Genomic DNA, 19,471 nt, shown 5'->3' with positions numbered 1-19,471 from the left:
ATTTATTTAACCAGGGCTTTTTAAAAGCAGGACTTTGCTGGAACTCAGTTCTGACACCTCTCAAGTGTGCGCCATAAGAGAACAAGGGAGGCATTTATGATGAATTCTGGCACCTTTTTCTAGAAAAACAGCATTGTATTTAACCCACCCCCACCACCCTGAAGAAAGAATGATGGGAATTGTAGTTGTGTGAGGGGTGAACTGCAGTTCCCATGATTCTTGTAGGGGGCATACACTTTAAATGTGCTTTAAAGGCACATTACATACATAAACCCCAAATTTGCTGCGTAATGAGTGAAACAGCTGGGCTAGGGTTTAATCAGCTGGCCACGGAGCAGGGGGCAGGGAGACCCAGGCCCAAATTCCTGCTTAACCATGTAGGCCTCAGGCTACCTCACAACAAAACAGGGAGTGGAAATGGTCTGCTAATGCCCTCTTTGAGCTCCTTGGAGGACAGGGCAGGATATCAATGTAATAAGTGCTGCTCATTAGATTAGGGGATCAATTATAGCAGGGGTGTCAAACTCAAATTCATCGGGGGCCGCATCAGCAGTTTGGTCACCCTCAAAGGGCCGGTTGTGTCTGTAGGACTATGTGTCCACTCTTTATTATAATAAATTATTGTCACTGCATTCAATTATTACTGTTTTTTGTAATAATGTAAGCTCATTCCCACCCCCACGCGGATCACATTCCTGCGTCGTGGCGCGTGTGTGGGAGGGGATGTAAACGAGGGAAATTTGAACAAAAGGTGGGGATCGACAGCTTCGGGGGGAGGGGCTCAACTAAACCTTCGGCAGGAAGGAGAAAGCCACTGCTGGGATTAAAAACCTGCAGATGGAAAGAAGGCTTCCCTCTCCCGCCCTGCGCACACCCAAACCCCGCTAGGCAGGCTGCCACACGCTGCAACCCACCCCATGCTTTGGAGAGGGGCAGGAACATGCGGTGCAGCGCCAACTCCCTGCTTTGCTTTTGCATCCTCCCTCCTCAGCGCCAGAGTCCCTTCCCCTCGCGCTGAGGGAGGGCAGCGGATTTCCCGAGGAGGAAGGCGGCGGCAGCCCCAGCAGACGTGCATCTTCGCCTCAGAGCTGCTCTTCCCCCCACCTGTTGTCGTCTTCGCCGCCGCCTTTCCCTACCGGGACTGCAGGCAGAGGAGGCTTGAAAACCTCCCCCCCCAAAAAAAAATTCCCCTCCCACCTACTCAAACCGCGAGGCGACTCCATCTGGAGCCCTACATCACGAGGGGCTGAGAGGAGGCGGCGGCAGAGCGGGAAGAGCAGGAACCCGTGCCGTCGTCGCCACCTCCCTCCCGGCCGCCCCCGGTAAGCAGCTCCGCCGGAACTGAGAAGCCAAAGGGCGGCTCGGGGGTCGGGGGCAGAGCAAAAGCCAGGCACCCTCCCAAGTGTCTATGAGGAGAAAACGGGGAAAGAGGGAAGAGAAACCCGGCTCCATCAAGAGAGCGACTGTTGCGCTTCGCCTACTTCCCCCTCACTCCGCGTCCCTTTCGCCCGCCCGCTCGCCCACCTCCCGGATGCAGCCGAGGAGAGGAAGGGAAGCGGCGGGCAGCGGCTCCCCAGTGCCGTCTCACTCGCTCTCGGGAGACAACAGCAAAGCCCGCCCCCCCAAAAAAATCCAGCGCTGCTCCGTCCCGGCACCAACTTTGCCGGCGCCGCCTGTAGGACTTTCCTACCTCCTTGGCGGGCTTCCTCCTCCTCCTCCTGCATCTCACTTCCCCGTCTGGCCGCTGTGCCACCGCCTCCCTCAGCCTCATTCGAAATTGAAATTCCCTGGCCAAGGCCGTCAGCGCGGCTCCAGCGCCCGGGCCTCCGCCTGCAGCCCCGCCCCCGGTTTTGACCCTCGGCCAATCGCAGGCTGCAGAACTACAGTCAGCGGGTACAGTCGGCGGCGGCTACGCGGGCCACATGACGAGGTCTGGCGGGCCGGATTAGGCCCCCGGGCCTTGCGTTTGACACCCGTGAATTATAGTAAAATTTCCACCACATTCCATTTTATTTCTGCAGCAGCTTTCAAGAGGAAGGAACCATAGCTCATGATTTCCTTGCAGGAATTCCTAGTCCTTGGCATCCCCGGTCATAGGGCCCAGATAAGCAGGTGAAAGGGACGCAGGTGGCGCTGTGGGTTAAACCACAGAGCCTAGGGCTTGCTGATCAGAAGGTTGGTGGTTCAAATCCCTGCGACGGGGTGAGCTCCTGTTGCTCGGTCCCAGCTCCTGCCAACCTAGCAGTTCGAAAGCACGTCAAAGTGCAAGTAGATAAATAGGTACCGCTCCAAGCGGGAAGGTAAATGGTGTTTCTGTGCGCTGCTCTGGTTCACCAGAAGCGGCTTAGTCATGCTGGCCACATGACCTGGAAGCTGTACGCCAGCTTGCTCGGCCAATAACGTGAGATGAGCGTCGCAACCCCAGAGTCGGTCACGACTGGACCTAATGGTCAGGGGTCCCTTTACCTTTACCTTTAAGCAGGTGAAGGGGAAGACTCTTGCCTCAAGCCTTGGAGAGCCATGGAAAGTCAATTAGGGCAGGTAGCGTTGCCTAACAGAAGTGGTTTGCTGGCTGGGATGGAGACACTCTGCTTGTAGGTGGGTCATTGTTCCTTACTAGGAGGGAGGGGGTGAGGTGGTTGGTGTGGTGGAAAAGCGCTGGCAGAGCCAGCCTGGGGTTGGCATTGCCCTGACCACCACCTCACCTTTCCCCTTCTACCTCCCACCAAGCAACAGTGACCCACCTGCCAGGAAGCTAGCATAGTAGCAAGCTGCTTCTATTGTCCAACCTTTTGGGGGCATAGGGGTGCATGTGAAAACCTAAGCAACTGCTGCGGGTACCACAACATACCTATTTCACAGAAGAAAAACTGATGGTGCTCAGAACCTGCTCCTCACCCAAACATGCACCCCCAAATAAATAAAACACACCGGGGGGGGGAGCAACACTTCCCCAGATCAGGCAAAACAACAACCCCACCCATGAGCGTAGCCAGGATTTATGTTGGGGCGGGCAGGACACCCGCCTGTCCTGTTCCAGAACCAAGCCACCTGTGACACGATTGGTCAGTTTGCAGAAGCCACGCCTATCGCTCAGTCAGGTTGCCAGTGCCGTCGCTAGAATGTGCCGCAACATCATCCCAGTGACCTCAGCATCCATTTCAATTTCAAATATTCTGATCATTTCTACTTTTAGTTAAGTATTTTTATTTACTTGATTTAGGGATGGGTGGGCAGCTGCACCACTGCTCCTTTGGCAACTCCCATGGCCCCACCCACAAACCCAGAAAAAAGAACCCTGAACCCAAGCAAAAGAAAAAGCAGGCAAAACAGGAAGCTGGATTCCTGCCCTTCACTTTACACCTCAGTGTCATTCTTGATTTTTTTAAAAGGCAATTTGAAATATATAATTTTTTTGTTAATGGAAGGGGCAGGGTGTCTTGGGGACAGTTGCCTGAGGGCAGCACGGTGCTCACATGTGCTGCGTTGGGGACCCCAGGAGTAGCCAGCACTAGCCTAGGTGGACAAATAATCCCACCTAATATCCCTTCCCATGCTCTCTACCCTAACTGTTATTCCACTCACGGCCAAGGATCTGTAGGTGTGGCTCTTAACCTGAAGGTTGCCACTGCAGCACATCTGAAGCAACACTGCGGGAGCGACACATCCACACTTCTCCGAATGGCGTGTAGAATCGTTCCTACAGCTGCCACCCATTCTTTTCAAGGTTACAAGACATTTCGTGGTGCGTTATCAAGCATCACCTACTTACATTTGCAGCGCCTGCAGTCCTCTCTCCCTAAGCGTTCATTTGGCTAGCAGTCAGGAAAATGCTTAAGGGTTAATTGAATCTGGAGGGGGGGGGAATCACGCGGTCCACGCTCAGCTCAGGACACTCTGGGTTGTCAATAGGTTTTAATTGCAGCTTGCGTGGAGGACACACGGAGCCCAAAGACTGACTGCTCCACCTGGGCCTGCACCTTCTTTTCTTAGGAGGCTGAGCCTGTCAACTGAAAGGCTGGGCTTAATTTATTTCCTCTGCTGGCGGATATGCTGCTTATTCATACAGCACAGCTATAAAGAAGCATTTGGGGAGTTGTAGTTTACCCAGCATATTTTCCTGCTGCTTAAAGGCAGTTATTTAATCGCTTTGAGCTCAGAGCTGGGGGTGAGTGAATTAGCCTTGAGAGGGGATTTAATGTTCACAAGCAGGTAGTGGGGCTTTTTTTATGGGAGTGGGGTGTCTGCCTATATACATGAAGAGCTGGAACCAGACAGTAGAATTCACAGATATGTGGGCATATTTAGATATACACATCCCGGGCAGTCCTCCTCTGAATCTGAAGACTGTTTGTATGCCACTGCAGTTCTCTTGCTTTGCTCTGTTTTCAGGCTTAAATTCCTGTCTGCCACTGCAATGATAGCCACATGTATTCTTGGCCTACCCTATAGGGTTGTTGTAAGTATTATAGCAAATTCTGGGGCTCTTTGTTCCGGAATGCCTCTTGTTGATGATGGTGATGCATCCCAGTTGGGGTCGTTCAGCATACCAGTTAATATCTAAGGCAAAGCAGTACATGAGTACGATCAGAAGGTCAACAGTTCAAATCCCCGCAACGGAGTGAGCTCCCGTTGCTCTGTCCCAGCTCCTGCCAACCTAGCATGCCAGTGCAAGTAGTTAAATAGGTACTGCTGTGGCGGGAAGGTAAAACAGCATTTCCATGAGCTCTGGTTTCCGTCATGGTGTTCCGTTGCACCAGAAGCGGTTTAGTCATGCTGGCTACATGACTCGGAAAGCTGTCTGCGACTCCTGAAAGCGAGATGAGCACCGCAACCCCATAGTCGCCTTTGACTGGACTTAACTGTCCAGGGGTCCTTTAGTTCTACCTTTTACTATTCTGGGCTTCAAGAAGTACTCTGAATCTAGAATCTCTTCTATCCAACTGCCTGCCCCTCCCAGCTAGTGCATTCCCCATGACTGTAAGTGGCAAGCTAGAACCTATGGACATGGTTGCCTCTCTGGAAATCAGTAGCCTTAAACTGCAATCCTATATTCCTATATAATTGTGCGTAAGATTGCAGCCTTGGCTTCATCATCTGAATGCCGGAAGGTAGTAAAGAGTCAAGACTTTTTTTCCGTTGGAACTCACTCAGTTCCGGCACCTCTCAGGTGGGCACCATTGCCATTCTAAGAGAACAAGGGAAGCGTTCATGGTGAGTTCCGTCACCTCTTTAAAAAGAAAAAAGAAAAATAGCACTGGTAAGAGTATATGAGATAAAGTAAAGCTGTGTTAGCTCACGGAACCAGCAAACAAAAGCCTTGGGGACACTTTTCATTCGAATGGGATGCAGATGTTATTAATGGCAGATACTGCATCTCCCATTCGATGTACACTTCCCTTTATGGTGGTAAAGAGACATTGCCCACGTGGCCCAGGTGGCTTGAGCCCTGGGTTGCTTTAGTTAGGCCCCAGATCTTCTGCCACTCCCCGCCGCCTCTTTGGAAAGATATTTATTTCTTACAAGAAACAATTGTATGTTTCTTCCTTTGCTTACTGAGTGACTGGCTGCGCTAACCAAACACAGTGCTGGCGAGACTCCAGCCACCTAGCCTCTTAATTTGCTTTCAGCCCTGGCACAGCTCGTGTTGCTCTGTGCCCGCTGGATAGCATGGTAGATGGCATGGACTGGTTGCAAGGGGCTTGGGGTGGTGAAGGAGAGGTGTTCTTTGTTTGTGTGCATGTGAGGATGTTCACGTTTGTCTTAATAGGAGTGTAATGGTCTATTCCTGTTTGTTCTTAATTTCCTTTTGCTTTAACTTTTAAAAAGCTTTTTATGATTTTATTGTTTGGTTTTGTGTTTTCCTACCATTGGAGACTGCTGTGATATTTTTTTTTCAGATACAGCAGTAAATATTTTTTTATATAAATAAATAAGCGAGCAGCAGTTCTTGCTCATCAGTTAAGCCCCATTGCTGAGAGCAAGTCCTGTCAAGAAGAGACAGGGTGCTTTTCCTCTCTGAAATTTGGCTGAAATTTGCACAAAAGACATATTCAAATTTTGTGTAAAGCCATGGCCTCATTTTTTAGTACAGTAGTGCATTTCCTCTTCCCTGATACACGGGTGGCCATCCTACTCTTTTTTAAAAAAGAAGCATAGTTTGGCCTTGAAATGATTAAAAGAGAAGTCATTTTCTAATCTCAGAGGCATTAAAGTGATTATACTGTATATGAAAATGAAAATTGCACTGAACGGGATGGACCTTTGGTTTGAACTGACAATGTAATCCTTCCAATACAGGGGTACCTTGGTTCCTGAAAGGCTTAGTTGTCAAACAAATTGTCTCCTGAACACCGCAAACCTGGAAGCATAGCTGCCAAGTTATCCCTTTTTTTAAGGGAAATTCCATTATGCTGAATAGGCTTCCTCGCGAGAAAAGGGAAAACTTGGCAGCTATGCCTGGAAGTAAGTGTTTTTTCCGAAGCTGAATGTTTGACACAGTTACCACTTGAGTGCAGGAAGCTCCTGCAGCCAATTGGAAGTCGCACCTTGGTTTTCGAATGGTTTCGGGAGTCAAACGGACTCCCGGAACGGATTAAATTCAAGAATCAAGGTACCACTGTATATTTTTAAACTGAGATCTATGAACAGCAGTGGAGATTCAAGGAACTTTTCTAGATCTTGCACCTGCATCTGTTTACTCACACATTACATTTTTGTTTGCTTCTTTACATGCTTTTACAGAACATTGGAAGCAGCCTATAGTCTTGCAGTACTGAAAGAAATATAAAGATCTATAGTATCGCACTACAAAAATGACAAGAGAAAAAAAGGGGGGGTTGTAACAATTAGGTGGAGATGTAGGACATCGTTTAATTGAGATGGTGCTTTAGAGCAATTTTTTTATAATAATACTGTTTTTCTAATCAATTGTTTCTATAAAAATTAACCGTATTTATATAACTGCATTATCTTGGTTCCAACTGTAAATTGCAATGAAAGCCATAAATGTGGCTTGATGATAAATAAAATGGAAGTTTTTAATGAAGAGGATGAATCTAAGAGAACAGCATTCTTATATAGCTATTAACATGGATTTTATATGAATCTAACAAAAGAGCTACAATAATACAATTTGATGTATGTGTGCATATATACCGGTATATATAGTACCAAACATGCCTTTTAAATATTTCATGAAACAATTAGGGTTTTTTCAGATTAATGATTCATTTTAATCCCTTCCATCTCTCACCAACCTCATTGTAATTATTTGCTATACAGTTTCATAAGCAGCTGATGAATATTAATTGTACAAATGTATACTTTATCCTTCATATTAATGATCCAGAGATCCTAACAGCTGATATGTTCTTGCTGATGTGGAATAGGATCTGGTATTCCTAATAATCATATATACATGTCATCTGACTCATGCTATACTAGCTGAGCTACCCTATGCACATAGATAGATGGGTTTACAACTTGGCATCTCTAGGTTGTTGTGAGCGGAGGTCATTTGATAGTTAAATGGCTTTGGACATTTTCATACCTGAAGCAGAACTCATTTTCATACCTGATGCCTCCCACTCTGGATCAGAGTGGAGCTATTTTTCCACTCTACATAAATAGAATTTGAGGTCCTGAAAGTAACACCTGCTCCTAATATTATTGCTTCAAGTGACTGCTGCACTTTGCTTCACCGTGAAGTCAAATCTGCAGCTTAGGATCGGCTATCCTACTTGCAATTAGGCCATGGGCCTACCTCTCCAATCAATTTCATCTGGCACTAAATTTCTATCGAGCTGTCTTATTGTTTTAGAAAAGTCCTGCCCACAGTTCCACTTATAAAGGAAACTGAGAAAAGTTTCCATGTAATAGTGGATGGCATTCTGGGGCTGCAAGGTTCACCTGACCTCCCTCTGGCTGAGTCCCAGGATGGGGAGGAAATGACCTTGCCACCACATGCCCCTCCCTCTCTCCATCCTTGAATGCAGTAGCGACTCAGCCAGAGGGAGGTCAGATGCCCCGTCATGCCCTCTACTACTGTTTTCATGGAGTGTGGGGGGGGGAGAATGAGAGAAAGATGTCAGCAGTACGTGGCTGGATCTACACTGATATGTAAAAACGTTATTAACTATAACGTCATATAACTCTCAATGCAGTTTTCCATCGCTGAAGGCTTGTTGCTCTACAGCGCCTTCTAGTGTCACATTTAAATAACGCATTTTAACATTGTAAACAATGAGTGTAGATCAGTCCCAAGTCTCCTTAGTGTGGCAGATCTTTGGAATGTGCTCCCAGACCATAGCTGCCAAGTTATCCCTTTTTTAAAGGGATTTTCCCTTATGCTGAATAGGCTTCCTCGCGAGAAAAGGGAAAACTTGGCAGCTATGTCCCAGACCCTCCAGGTGTCCCTATTTTCCAGGAACAGTCCCGGATTTACAGAAGCTGTTTGTGATTTGATCATGGGAGGACCTGCTTTTCCTTAAGACGTCCCTATTTTCATCAGGGAAATGTTGGTGGGGATGAAGTTATGCAACCCCTGAGCCAAGGAGATAAGCAACTGTACAACCTTTAGAAGACATCTGAAGGCAACTCAATATAGGGAAGGTTTTTTTTTAAAAAAAGTTTAATGTTGTATTATGTTTTTTTATATATGTTGGAAGCCGCCTAGAGTGGCTGGGGCAACCCAGTCAGATGGGTGGGGTGATGGTGATTATGATGAAGTTAGAATAGGACGTCCCTATTTTCATCGGAGAAATATTGAAGGGTATGGTTTTGCTGTGCTTTTTATTACTTTGCAGTGGTAATACTTTGCTGTGGGAAGAGCTGTCGGCTGCTTCCCAGGTATGTCTCTCCTTCTGTTGTGTACACTGTATGGTTACCTCCTCCTACATGGCCAATTCCCCCCCCCCCCCGGCAACACCTCCCCCAGCTGGATTGGATGGCTGGCTGTGTGGGAGGAGACCACAGGTATCCAGCTCGGGAAGGTGGTACCAGCCTCCGAACTGCTGAGTGCTGTCCTGGGGATCCCAGGGGACTGGGCGCGACCGCGCAAAATGCGTACCCCTTTTATATGGGGAACGGTCATTACTTTGCAGTGGTATGTTAGATGTTCAGAAAGGGCGACATCCCACACCACCAGCATTCCCCAGAGAACCCCTTTGGGGGAAGAAGGGGAAACCAAATCCTCATGGTGCTCTGGTTGAGCTTTCAGCAAGCTATCCAGGAATCGGGTAATAACTGCTGGGAAGCGATATCTGATATATCAAATACCCAGTCAAGATATGGCTTGACTGTCCAGGGGTTTTTTTGGTCTGTTTTGTTATCTCGGGTGGAATTTGTGGATACGGAGAGGAACCAACTCTCAGCACCCACAGGTAAACGTGAAAATGTGATGCATATGATCCTGTCTTTCTCCGATAGTCAGCTTAACGTGGTCTAGCAGCTCATCATTATTTTGCAGCTTTAGGAATTTCTTCTCTCGCATAAAGAATTGAAGCCTATATTTAATTGGCGTTTCGGTATAAAAAGTTGCAAATTCCACACATACACCTCACCAACAACCCTAATCTGGTGGTAAGGCATAGGAAGACATGTATCTCTCACGTAAGGTACTATGTGAATATATACCTATTTATCTTTGTCACTCACCATAGAAATACCTCAACATGAGCCGTAGCGAGCTAACCAATCACCTTTTTGATACGCACAAACACACACACACCCTCCAGCCTCCATAGCAACACAACTGACAGCATGGCAACAGCAAAGGCCAAACAATAGGGGGCGTGGGGTGGGGGGAATGGTGGGGTGTGGATAATTCTTGCACAAAATAATAATAATACCGCCAGTCATGGTTCCATAATGTAGCATAAATAATATTTTTAATAGAACCATGATTAACATTAAATGTGCACTTTGCAATGGTGTTGGGTGTTCAGAAGAATTATTTTCTCTTGCAAGTATATAACGAAGACTGCATGGAGAGAAATGACATAAAAACCTCAGTCCATTTTGTATTTCTCTTCTCTTGTCCTCCTCTGCACGGTTTTCTTTTTATATAAAAAAAATCTAAATAGGTGTAACTAAAATAAAAGGGCCAGGATACAGCTTAAGTTTTTTAACTCAAAGGTACGAGGATTTTGAACAACACCACATGTGATATTAATAATTCCCACGTAAAATGGTCTCAGAGGCTGCATAAACACCATACATTTAAAACACATTCCCTTCCCCACCTCCCAAAAAAAGATTCATGGGAACTGTAGCTTACCTCTCACAGAGCTACAATTCCCAACACCCTTAACAAACTGCAATCCTATATTATGAGTAAACATGCATAGGGTGGAACTGTAAACCCACATTTTCTAGTGCTAGCTGCCTATATCACAAACATTTTCACCACATGCAAGCACACACACATTTGTATGATGGTCAGCTCACCTAGCTTCTCTCAGATAGTAATCGCGGAGGCTAGTGGGATCATACCATTTCAGATTGCAAAGGACACCTCAGAAGCTTTTCCAGAGCTGGTGCCATTAGGAAAAAGATGCGCTCTTCACACAGTCTTGTTTTAAAAACCCACACTGGGTCAGATTCAGAAATTAGCTAGAATAACACAAGGAAAGACTGCATGGGAATGCAGAGTACCTCGCATTTACTCCACTGTTTTGTGATTGGAAAGGGGTTCAGGTACTGGCTGGGACTGACAAGAATTACTTGTCATCTAAATTCTCCAGAGGGCACCAGTTGGGAAAGGCTGGCCCAAAGTCTATTTTTCTTTCCACTGAAATTTCCAGCCCCGTCGGTTTGACTCCGGGGAAAGCAAAATTGGCCGAGTATTATGCTTCCTACCGTGGGCTCTGACCACAGCGTACATTCCCAGATCGTTTTGTGTCCAGAGGGATTTCTAATCTGCTAAATATGCAGCCCTGTCTTTAAAAATTATTTTAAAACATGCAGAACGTTATTGGCCCGGTTGGTGGTCTGCACTGATTGCAGCAGAAATGCTGCTGTTCTTTCACATGACAAAATGTAATGGCTTCTTCTTCTTTACCCCCCGTCATTGGTTGTGGCAGAAATACTGCAGAACTATTACAAGGGCGGAATTACTGATTGTGTGGGTTGTGGTGAGTGAAGTTGCTTGCAGGAGGTGCCAATTTGTGATCCGTTCGTTGCAGTTTAATTCTCAGGCTCGCTTTTAAATCTCATTCTCAGGTGCCAAGATATAAATGACACAGAAAATGCTGAAATGGCTCAGTCGGGTCTCACACGCCACACACACGCCTGACCCCCTTACCAAAGATAAAACCACTGGAGGTCCAAATTCAGGATCTGGTTTGTGATGAGGGAGGGGGAAAGATGCATTTCCTCTCTCCTCCACCAGGAAACGGGTCAATTTCCTGGAAGGGGTGAGGCAATATGTCAGAGATTGCTTCCTTCCTGACCCAGAAACCGGTTCTAGGGGCGAGGAGGCAACAGCAGAGACATGGTTCTTTCCATGGGGCTACACAACAGGGATTGGGAGCCCTTGGCTCCCCAGATGTTACTGAACCCCTATAATTCCTGACCACTGGTCATAACCTCCTGCTGCACAGCAACTTAGTCAAGACTATCCATCTTCCTTGCCTGTGCTCTGGGCTTCAGTTCTGTTCCTCTTTTTTCAGCCTCTTCCTTTCTAGACCCCACCCCAATCACCTAGTTCTTGGCCTTCCTTTAGGGTCACCAACTGTCTCCAGGAACACGTAGTCTTCCTTTTTTTTTTTTGGAGAAAAGTGTCCCCTGTCCTATTTGGACTTCAAACGGGATGCCTATTTTTCACATATATGAACTCATATTCCTCCTCAAAATTGCCCGGGCAGAGGGTGGGAGGAGGAGAGTGAGAGCCTGAGTGCGAATTTATGCGGGCAGAGGATAGGTCCATGAAGAGGAAAGGTGAAAGTGAGATTGAGAGTTATCACAGGACTGTCAGGCATTGGCCGGCAGCTGGCTTCATAACAGCACACAAGATGTAATTAACTGGTAGATTTATTGCAAGCAGCAATTAGTCTCTGACTGCTCTATGGGAGCGTCCATTCATCACTGTCAAGTTGACCCTTCTGAAGAGTTCTTCCGGTTTCTGCAGAATATCCTGAACTTCCAACCCTTACGTTTTAGGACTTGTTTTCTTTCTAGGACTTTCCCTATTCGCCTAGTTTGGGGACAAATTGTGTTAGTTGCCTCCTCTTCCTGTGAGGAACTGCTCACTCTCCTTTGTGCTGGGCATGACTGTGCTTCTTGCGAGAGCTGGCTGTTCTCCAGCCCGTTCTGCCGAAGCAGATAAGCTGCATTCCTGCCAGCTCCCGAAAGAGGAGAGATTGACAACCCCCTTGTTTCAACTGTCCGAGAAGTATGCAAGCCTCTCTGCTCTCTCTGCGTCTGCCTGCTTTCTATTTCAGGCAGTACATTTTGGCTTTGGGCTGGCGTGTTCATGACAAGGACACAGACAGAGGAAGGGGTGGTGTTGGGAGGAGGAGTTTGAGAGAGAGATTTTTTTGTGGGCAGAGGCTGGGTTGTGGAAAGTAAGGGGGGTTGCAGTGCATGGGCCTGCCGCGGTGGAGTCTTGGGTTTTGCACAGGCAAGGGGGTGTGGTGGGTGGGTCAGCGAGCGAGAGAAGGGGTTTGCAGGGCCCTGGTCCAGTGTGGAAGAGATAGAGCTTTTGTGTGGGCAGAGGGTACAGGGGCAAGTTAGACTTGGAAAGCAATGGAGGGGATTTTCCCAGTCCTGGTGGGGGGGGGCGGATGAGAGTTTATGCATGGGCAGAGGTGGGTGGGTTGGTGACGGAGACTTGGGAGTCAGAGAGAAAGGAAAAGTAATGGATTGCTTTGAAGTTATTTCTGCACCAGGTAATTTCAGTCCCCCAATTCCTCTCCACACACACCCGGACCTGCCCTGTATTTTGCCCAACCGAAGGCAACACTACCTTATTTGCCTCTCTAGATTCCTAAACCAGCTGCCCAGCCACAGCCAATGGTGGCCAACTGCCTTCTCCCATAACAGCCGTTGCTGGAAATCTCTAATTTGGCATCGCAAACACAATCCAGGAACTATGCCTTTCCACTTTCCATGTCCCAGCAGCAGCTGCTGTGGGAGAGGGAGGGTGAGCCGTGTTTGGGACTGGTTGGGAAACAGGTGAGAGTAAGGTCTGCCACTACTGGAACTATTGCCACTGCTGGGTGAGCGTGGAGAAAAGCAGCCAAGCTTTTGGAAGGAGGTAGAAGGGCTCCAGTGTGCTGTCAGAGCCTTGGCACCTCCTTCCCAAAGTCCGGAAAGCTTCTGCCTGGCTTAGGGAGGTGCAATGCTCACACACAGGTGCGATGCTCACACACAGGACGTCAGGACATTGTAACATCAGGCACACAGTCCAATCAACCTCACACCGTTCCCCTACAAAAATAATCACCGCATGCCATTGTAAAACAGTGCCAGATTCATTCATCAGACAATTTCTGCAAGCAAAATGTTTCCTTGCTTTTACTCATTTTATATCTATACACTCTTCATAAAAGCCCCTCAATGGCTTCATAAGAATTTGCATTGGGAGTCACTTCCCAACAATCTTTCTTTCTTTCTTATTTATTTATTTATTTATTTATTTATTCATCTCTCCTCTGTCTAGGGATCCTCCTTTCACCTGCCCTTGTTTGTTTTCTGTCTTTTTTGTTTGATAATTTAATGAACATTATTAATAAAATAAAATCGCCATGGTGCTTCTTATTGCAGTATTATCTCCTAGTAGTTAAAATTTGCAAATCTGAGATGCTTCTGCAACCAGCACAAGACATCCAGATTTTGACACTACATAAGACCCATAAATGCTTTACTTCAGAAAGCCATAGCTTTGCTGTCTCTGTCGTTGCCACTTCATCCGCCATCTGCTAGGAAGCCAAGGCACTTAGTCTTATGTAGACTGAGTGTCTCAGAGGATATGAAAGGGCACAATGACAACGCAGAATTAGGGAGAGCAAACAGATTTTGATCAAAGTAATGAGTCAGAATTTGGCTTCTCTTGGCAAACTCGATTTTGACACTTTGCAAGGAGGTCACTGGAATGCCGTAGCTCATGGAAAAGAGTTCAAAGCTGCTCTTGCAATTAGTCTGCCTGACTGAATTCAAATGCTGACGTGTGGTTTTGTTTTTTTAAACCATGAAACCGATATTTGAAAAGTTTAGTGCTAGCTGTATGTCTCCCAACACTGAAGGATGTGTGTTTGTTTGTCTGTGTATCCGTAAGTGTGCAGTATGATGTGATCGCCTTTGCCACAAGGCCTTGTGTGCAAATGGTATATTTTATTTTACAATCAATTTATAGACATATAAAGGAAATACTTTGGGGTGGGGGGAGGAGGAAAGCAAAACTCAGGCATCGGAAAATAGCACTGTCAGCATGCATCTGGCAGTGTATAGCTTGCATATGACAATTGAATTTATTAGGGGGAAAGAGTCAGGTTAGAGTGAAGGCAGCCTTGTTAAAAAATTAATGGGTTTATGAGCGCCCCTCCAGCTTTTTAAAACATTAAATCTTATTTTTATTTGGATTACCTCCATTTTAATGATTATACCAATATAGCTATATGAATAATATCTTGCCAGATGCCCACTTGATTCACAAGTGAAAATATAATTCTTTGTAAGTACATAGCAGGCTGGATCTTGTTGGATGAACAATTTAGGCTGTGGTTTGGGCGCAAATATTATTTTATTTTATTTTATTGCTTCTTTGGTCCACATTTGTGAATTGTGCAATTAGAGTAAAACAAAAAACAAAAACAAAAAACACCATAGTAATTATCTGTATTCAGTGAAACTTAATAGAGCTTTCCCAGCTCAGATGGGTTAGCATGAAATTTAATTTACCCTAATCTGTCAGAGACCAGGGAAGCGTGAAATATATTGTACAGGGGAATTACCTGTTTTGCAAGATTCTAGGTCAGGAGACATTTTCTGTTCGCTGTTTAAAAAAAGGGGGGGAGGGGATATGCGTCTAAGAAAACCTCCTCTAAGCTCAGGCTTATTATATTTCCATGTATTAAACAATACCCTTTTTTGCTGCAAAAGGGAGACATAATAACATCTCATCCACACTTACCTCATAAGAAAGCACTTAAATTCTAATACAAAAGAAAGCTCAACAATGTATTAAAGTTGTCATATTCTTAGCTGAGAAATACTCTGAAATGACAAATGTTTTGCCAGCTTATATAAAGTATAGCCTTCGAGTACAAGGTGCTAATCGTACGAAGATCACCTATAGAATCTGTTACTCTACCTATTTTAGTTTCTGTAGATCATATTGCCTTATACTGCACCCCTACGACCATAATAAAGACTTGTTGTTGTTTTTGCACCCCTTCCCTCCCCATTTTTAAAGTGTGCAGCCCGTTTCTTAAAAGAAGGGTCTGCATTGGCTCACAACTGTCACGAAACATAATCCTGCTAAAAATGTTACAATATGAAAAGTTAAAAACCAGTAAAACAAGATCACTGCGGATTAATGTGATAAGGCTGTCCTGCAGCCACTTACCCTGCTGTATTCACAGGGACTTATTTCTGAGTAAACATGCATAGGATCAAGCTGAAAAACAGTCTATTGTCCTGCCCTTGCCCCTAAACCTTTAGCAGCAAAAATCCAATTTGTAACCACTTATTGTCTCTACGTACATGGACAGCGGGAATTACGTTCCCTGCTTGAGGGTTCCCCCTCTTGATTTCACTACGGGAGGTCCGTGCTCAGAGTTCCCAAAGAAGCTGCGTGGCATTCGTGTGATATCAGATCAGAAAGATGAGATTGGACAGAGTGCTATTAAGCATCAAAATCAATTTCGGCAAAGCGGCTCAGACAAGAATTAGGGCGACAACTGCAGGCATGCCCAAATTCTAGTGATAATGATGCCTAATGACGCAGGTACTGTGGGATCTTGAGTAAAGATTTAGGCCACGTCCCTAAGAATGCAGGTGAAATGCAAATAGTACATAGAATGCAGAATGGAAAGGCGGTAATGTTGAGGACTTCCAGTTCGGTGGGACTAGAAAATCAACATCTCTGCAGGATCGACAGCACACTGAAAGGACAAATATGAAATCTCAGTATTTTCGCCTTGTTTCCCAACAGACATCATCTGCAACATCCAAGACTGATGTATGCTGCAGTTGGAAGATACTGTTTGCATACCCTCCAACATTTATCCGATGAAAATAGGGACGTCCTATTCCTAATAATAATAGTAATTTTATTATGTATACCCTTCCCATCTGACTGAGTTGCCGCAGCCACTCTGGGCTGCTTCCAACATATATAAAAACATAAGAAAACAATAACATTAAAAAAAACTTTCCTATACAGGGCTGCTTCCAGATGTCTTCTAAAGGTTGTATAACTACTTATCTCCTTGGTTTGGGGGTCACATAACTCCATACCCACCAACTTTTCTCCAATGAAAATAGGGACGTCCTAAGGAAAAGCGGGACATTCCGGGATCAAATCAGAAGCCGGGGTGGCTTCTGTAAATCTGGGACTGTCCCCAGAAAATAGGGACACTTGGAGGGTTAGGCTAGGTTCTAATCTGGTTTACTTGTATCTTGGAGGAGCAAATAGCTCTGGCTGCTCTAGGTTAGGAGTTATTCATTGTGTTCAGGAAGGGTGCCTTTAAAACGATCCCATAATGCTCTGATGGGCAGCATGCTGAATGCCGGTAGATAGGTTTTGTGTAGAGAGACTTGTAAAACACAGTATCATTTCTTGGTCAATGCAATATTCATGAACATGCCACGAAAGGGTATGCCTGCCTCTTTCCTGCCACCGTCTCCGGTCTCCCCACCCCCCACCCTCACCCGCCGAAATGCTACAGTGAACAGAAGAGGGAGGTGGGGAAGAGAATCAAATCTCATATCTTAAAGCTTTGACAGCTTTGTAATGATGATCCGGGATATCAGTATTTAGAAGAGCTTCCCTGTTCTGATGCTCAAGAGATGGTTTGGGGAAGAACAAAAATCAATATCCATTCCAATTAGAGCCACAGCTGCCAAGCTCGTGCAAAACTGCAAAGGGCTTTTAACCATCTCTTGCCAATAGCTGTGGCTGATGTGGAGACCGCAGCGAAGGAAAGATGCTGCAGTGATTTTTAGAGAGGAATGCGCCTTTGACAAACACTTGAATAATATCCGTGGCCTGTGTGCCTTCTGGCATCATGGTGGGGTATCTCCTTGGAGATTTGATGACACAGCAAGCGATGTCTTAATGCAGGGAAAGTGAACTGCATGACACAACTTCATGCCAACCTAGGCATGGTCTTATCAGCCCCTTCCAGTGTTGTTGATGTCACACCCCACACCAGCCATATTCTCAAAGGGCTCACAACTGAATGCCCCGTTTAGAAAAGGTTTATTTGATTTTTTAAAAGCATGCATTGGGCGCTGCAACAAAATGTTGCAGTGTATCCTCACCCCTAAAGGAAGCACTTGCGTTCAAGGTCCTTCCATCCAGCCATCAATCAATCAATCAATCAATTTCAGTATTTATAAACTGCTCTACATTCAGAGAACATCTGAGCAGTTTACAGAAACAGAAAAGAAAGCATAATGTAAATCACAAAATGGAATGAAAGCATAAAAACCAACAGGTCTTGAGAACTTGAAAATAGAAATAACATAAACTGAACTGAGAAGGCTAGGGAGAAAGAGTATGTTTTCAACAAAGGGCCACAAACATAACAATTTTGGGTCTCACTTCACTTCCAAAGGGAGTGCTAGAATCATGCTATGGTTTACTGCTTTGGTATGAGGTATATACCAGCAATAGATCTTCATTCACAGACCAGGACGGGATGCAACTTCTCAGATACCCTGAGTCCAGAATTGTATAGGGCTTGATGCACCCGCAGTAAAACTTTGAATCTAGCTCAATATCAAATTGCAATGTTTTCAGCGCTGGTGTCCTATGTTGTCAATGTCAATAGGTTGCCCCAAAAAACGTTGGTTTCCCTCCAACCAGGACATTCTACTCCTCCCTCACCAACTACCCCCATATAGCATGTTCCATTTTTCTTTTCCGAGTGCCACTCTACATTGGGGTGGCGAGTCTTTTTGGGCTGAGGGCTGCACACACAAACCCTGCACACACAGAGACAATCACATACATTTCTTCTTAATTCTTAGTAACTCCATTTAAGTTTCACCTCCCCTGTTCTGTACAGACTGACACCCTTGTCCTTTCTGTGCAAAAGACAAAAAGAACTCAGTCAAAAGAACTCTCTGCAGAAGAATGCAAATACCATCAGCGGCAAGCCGTACTTAATAGCCATTTGAAGTCATCCTACCTTACAGCTACCGGTATAGTGGTACCTCGAGTTACCAATGCCTCAGGTTACAAACGCTTCAGGTTACAAACTCCGCTAACCTGGAAGAGTTACCTCGAGTTGAGAACTTTGCCCCAGGATGAGAATGGAAATCATGTGCCGGTGGTGCAGCGGCAGCAAGAGGTCCCATTAGCGAAAGCACACCTCTAGTTAAGAACAGCTTCAGGTTAAGAACGGACCTCCGGAACGAATTAAGTTCGTAACTAGAGGTACCATGGTATTTGAAGTCTGTCAGACAGGTGGCTCAGCTGGCTGGAGCGTGGTGCTGATAACACCAAGGTTGCAGGTTCAATGCCCACAAGAGACAGTTGCATATTCCTGCTTTTCAGGGGATTGGACTAGATGACCCTTGGATTCTGTGATCCTATGCCCCAGAAGTATGTGTCTGCTTTGGATTTGCTCTGAGCTATGGCTATGGTGCTATATCAGATATCAGAGAAAACTACAGGGGTTTAAACTAAATAGTTCACCTTCTCAGAACCATAGAGGTTTAAGCGAAACCTTCTCCTATGGCAACAGTCTTTGCATTGTCTATAATCTAAGTAGTTCTCCAGGATTCCAGACGGGGTTCTCTCCCAGTCCTATTTGGAGATGGCAGGGATTGAACCAGGTACCCTCTGCCTTCAAAGCAGTAGCTCTGCCACTGAGCAAATGCCCTTCTGCCTGTAATAACCAACCTCTTGCAAATTTATATTCTTATTCCTTTTTTAAAAAAGAAATTAATTTTAGATCCACAATTATTTACATGTATCGAAGAAACACCAATAAGCAAATAAAGCTCCAAAGAAAAGGCCCATGAACTACAACAACATGCCACTTAAAGTAACATGATATTCCTTCTTGTTATGAGTCTAATACAGAAAACATTCCCTATTATCATATTCAGCAGACAGAGAGATTTAAGGCATCATAAGCAACATCAAGAGGAAATAACTCCCCAGACACTTGCGTCATGAATTATTTTTTCCCCAAATTGCAGTGAATTGGGCTGCAGGTGTTTTTTGTCCTACTAAGCCCCATACTAATATTTTTCATGCTAAAATGAAAAATAAAGCTATGCTAGTCTGCAAAAA

The sequence above is a fragment of the Zootoca vivipara genome, chromosome 11, assembly GCF_965207765.1.
Source record: "Zootoca vivipara chromosome 11, rZooViv2.hap1.1, whole genome shotgun sequence".
NCBI classification, from domain to species: Eukaryota; Metazoa; Chordata; class Lepidosauria; order Squamata; family Lacertidae; genus Zootoca; species Zootoca vivipara.
The sequence above is the reverse complement of the archived record's forward strand: the minus strand, read 5'-3'. Positions refer to the sequence as shown.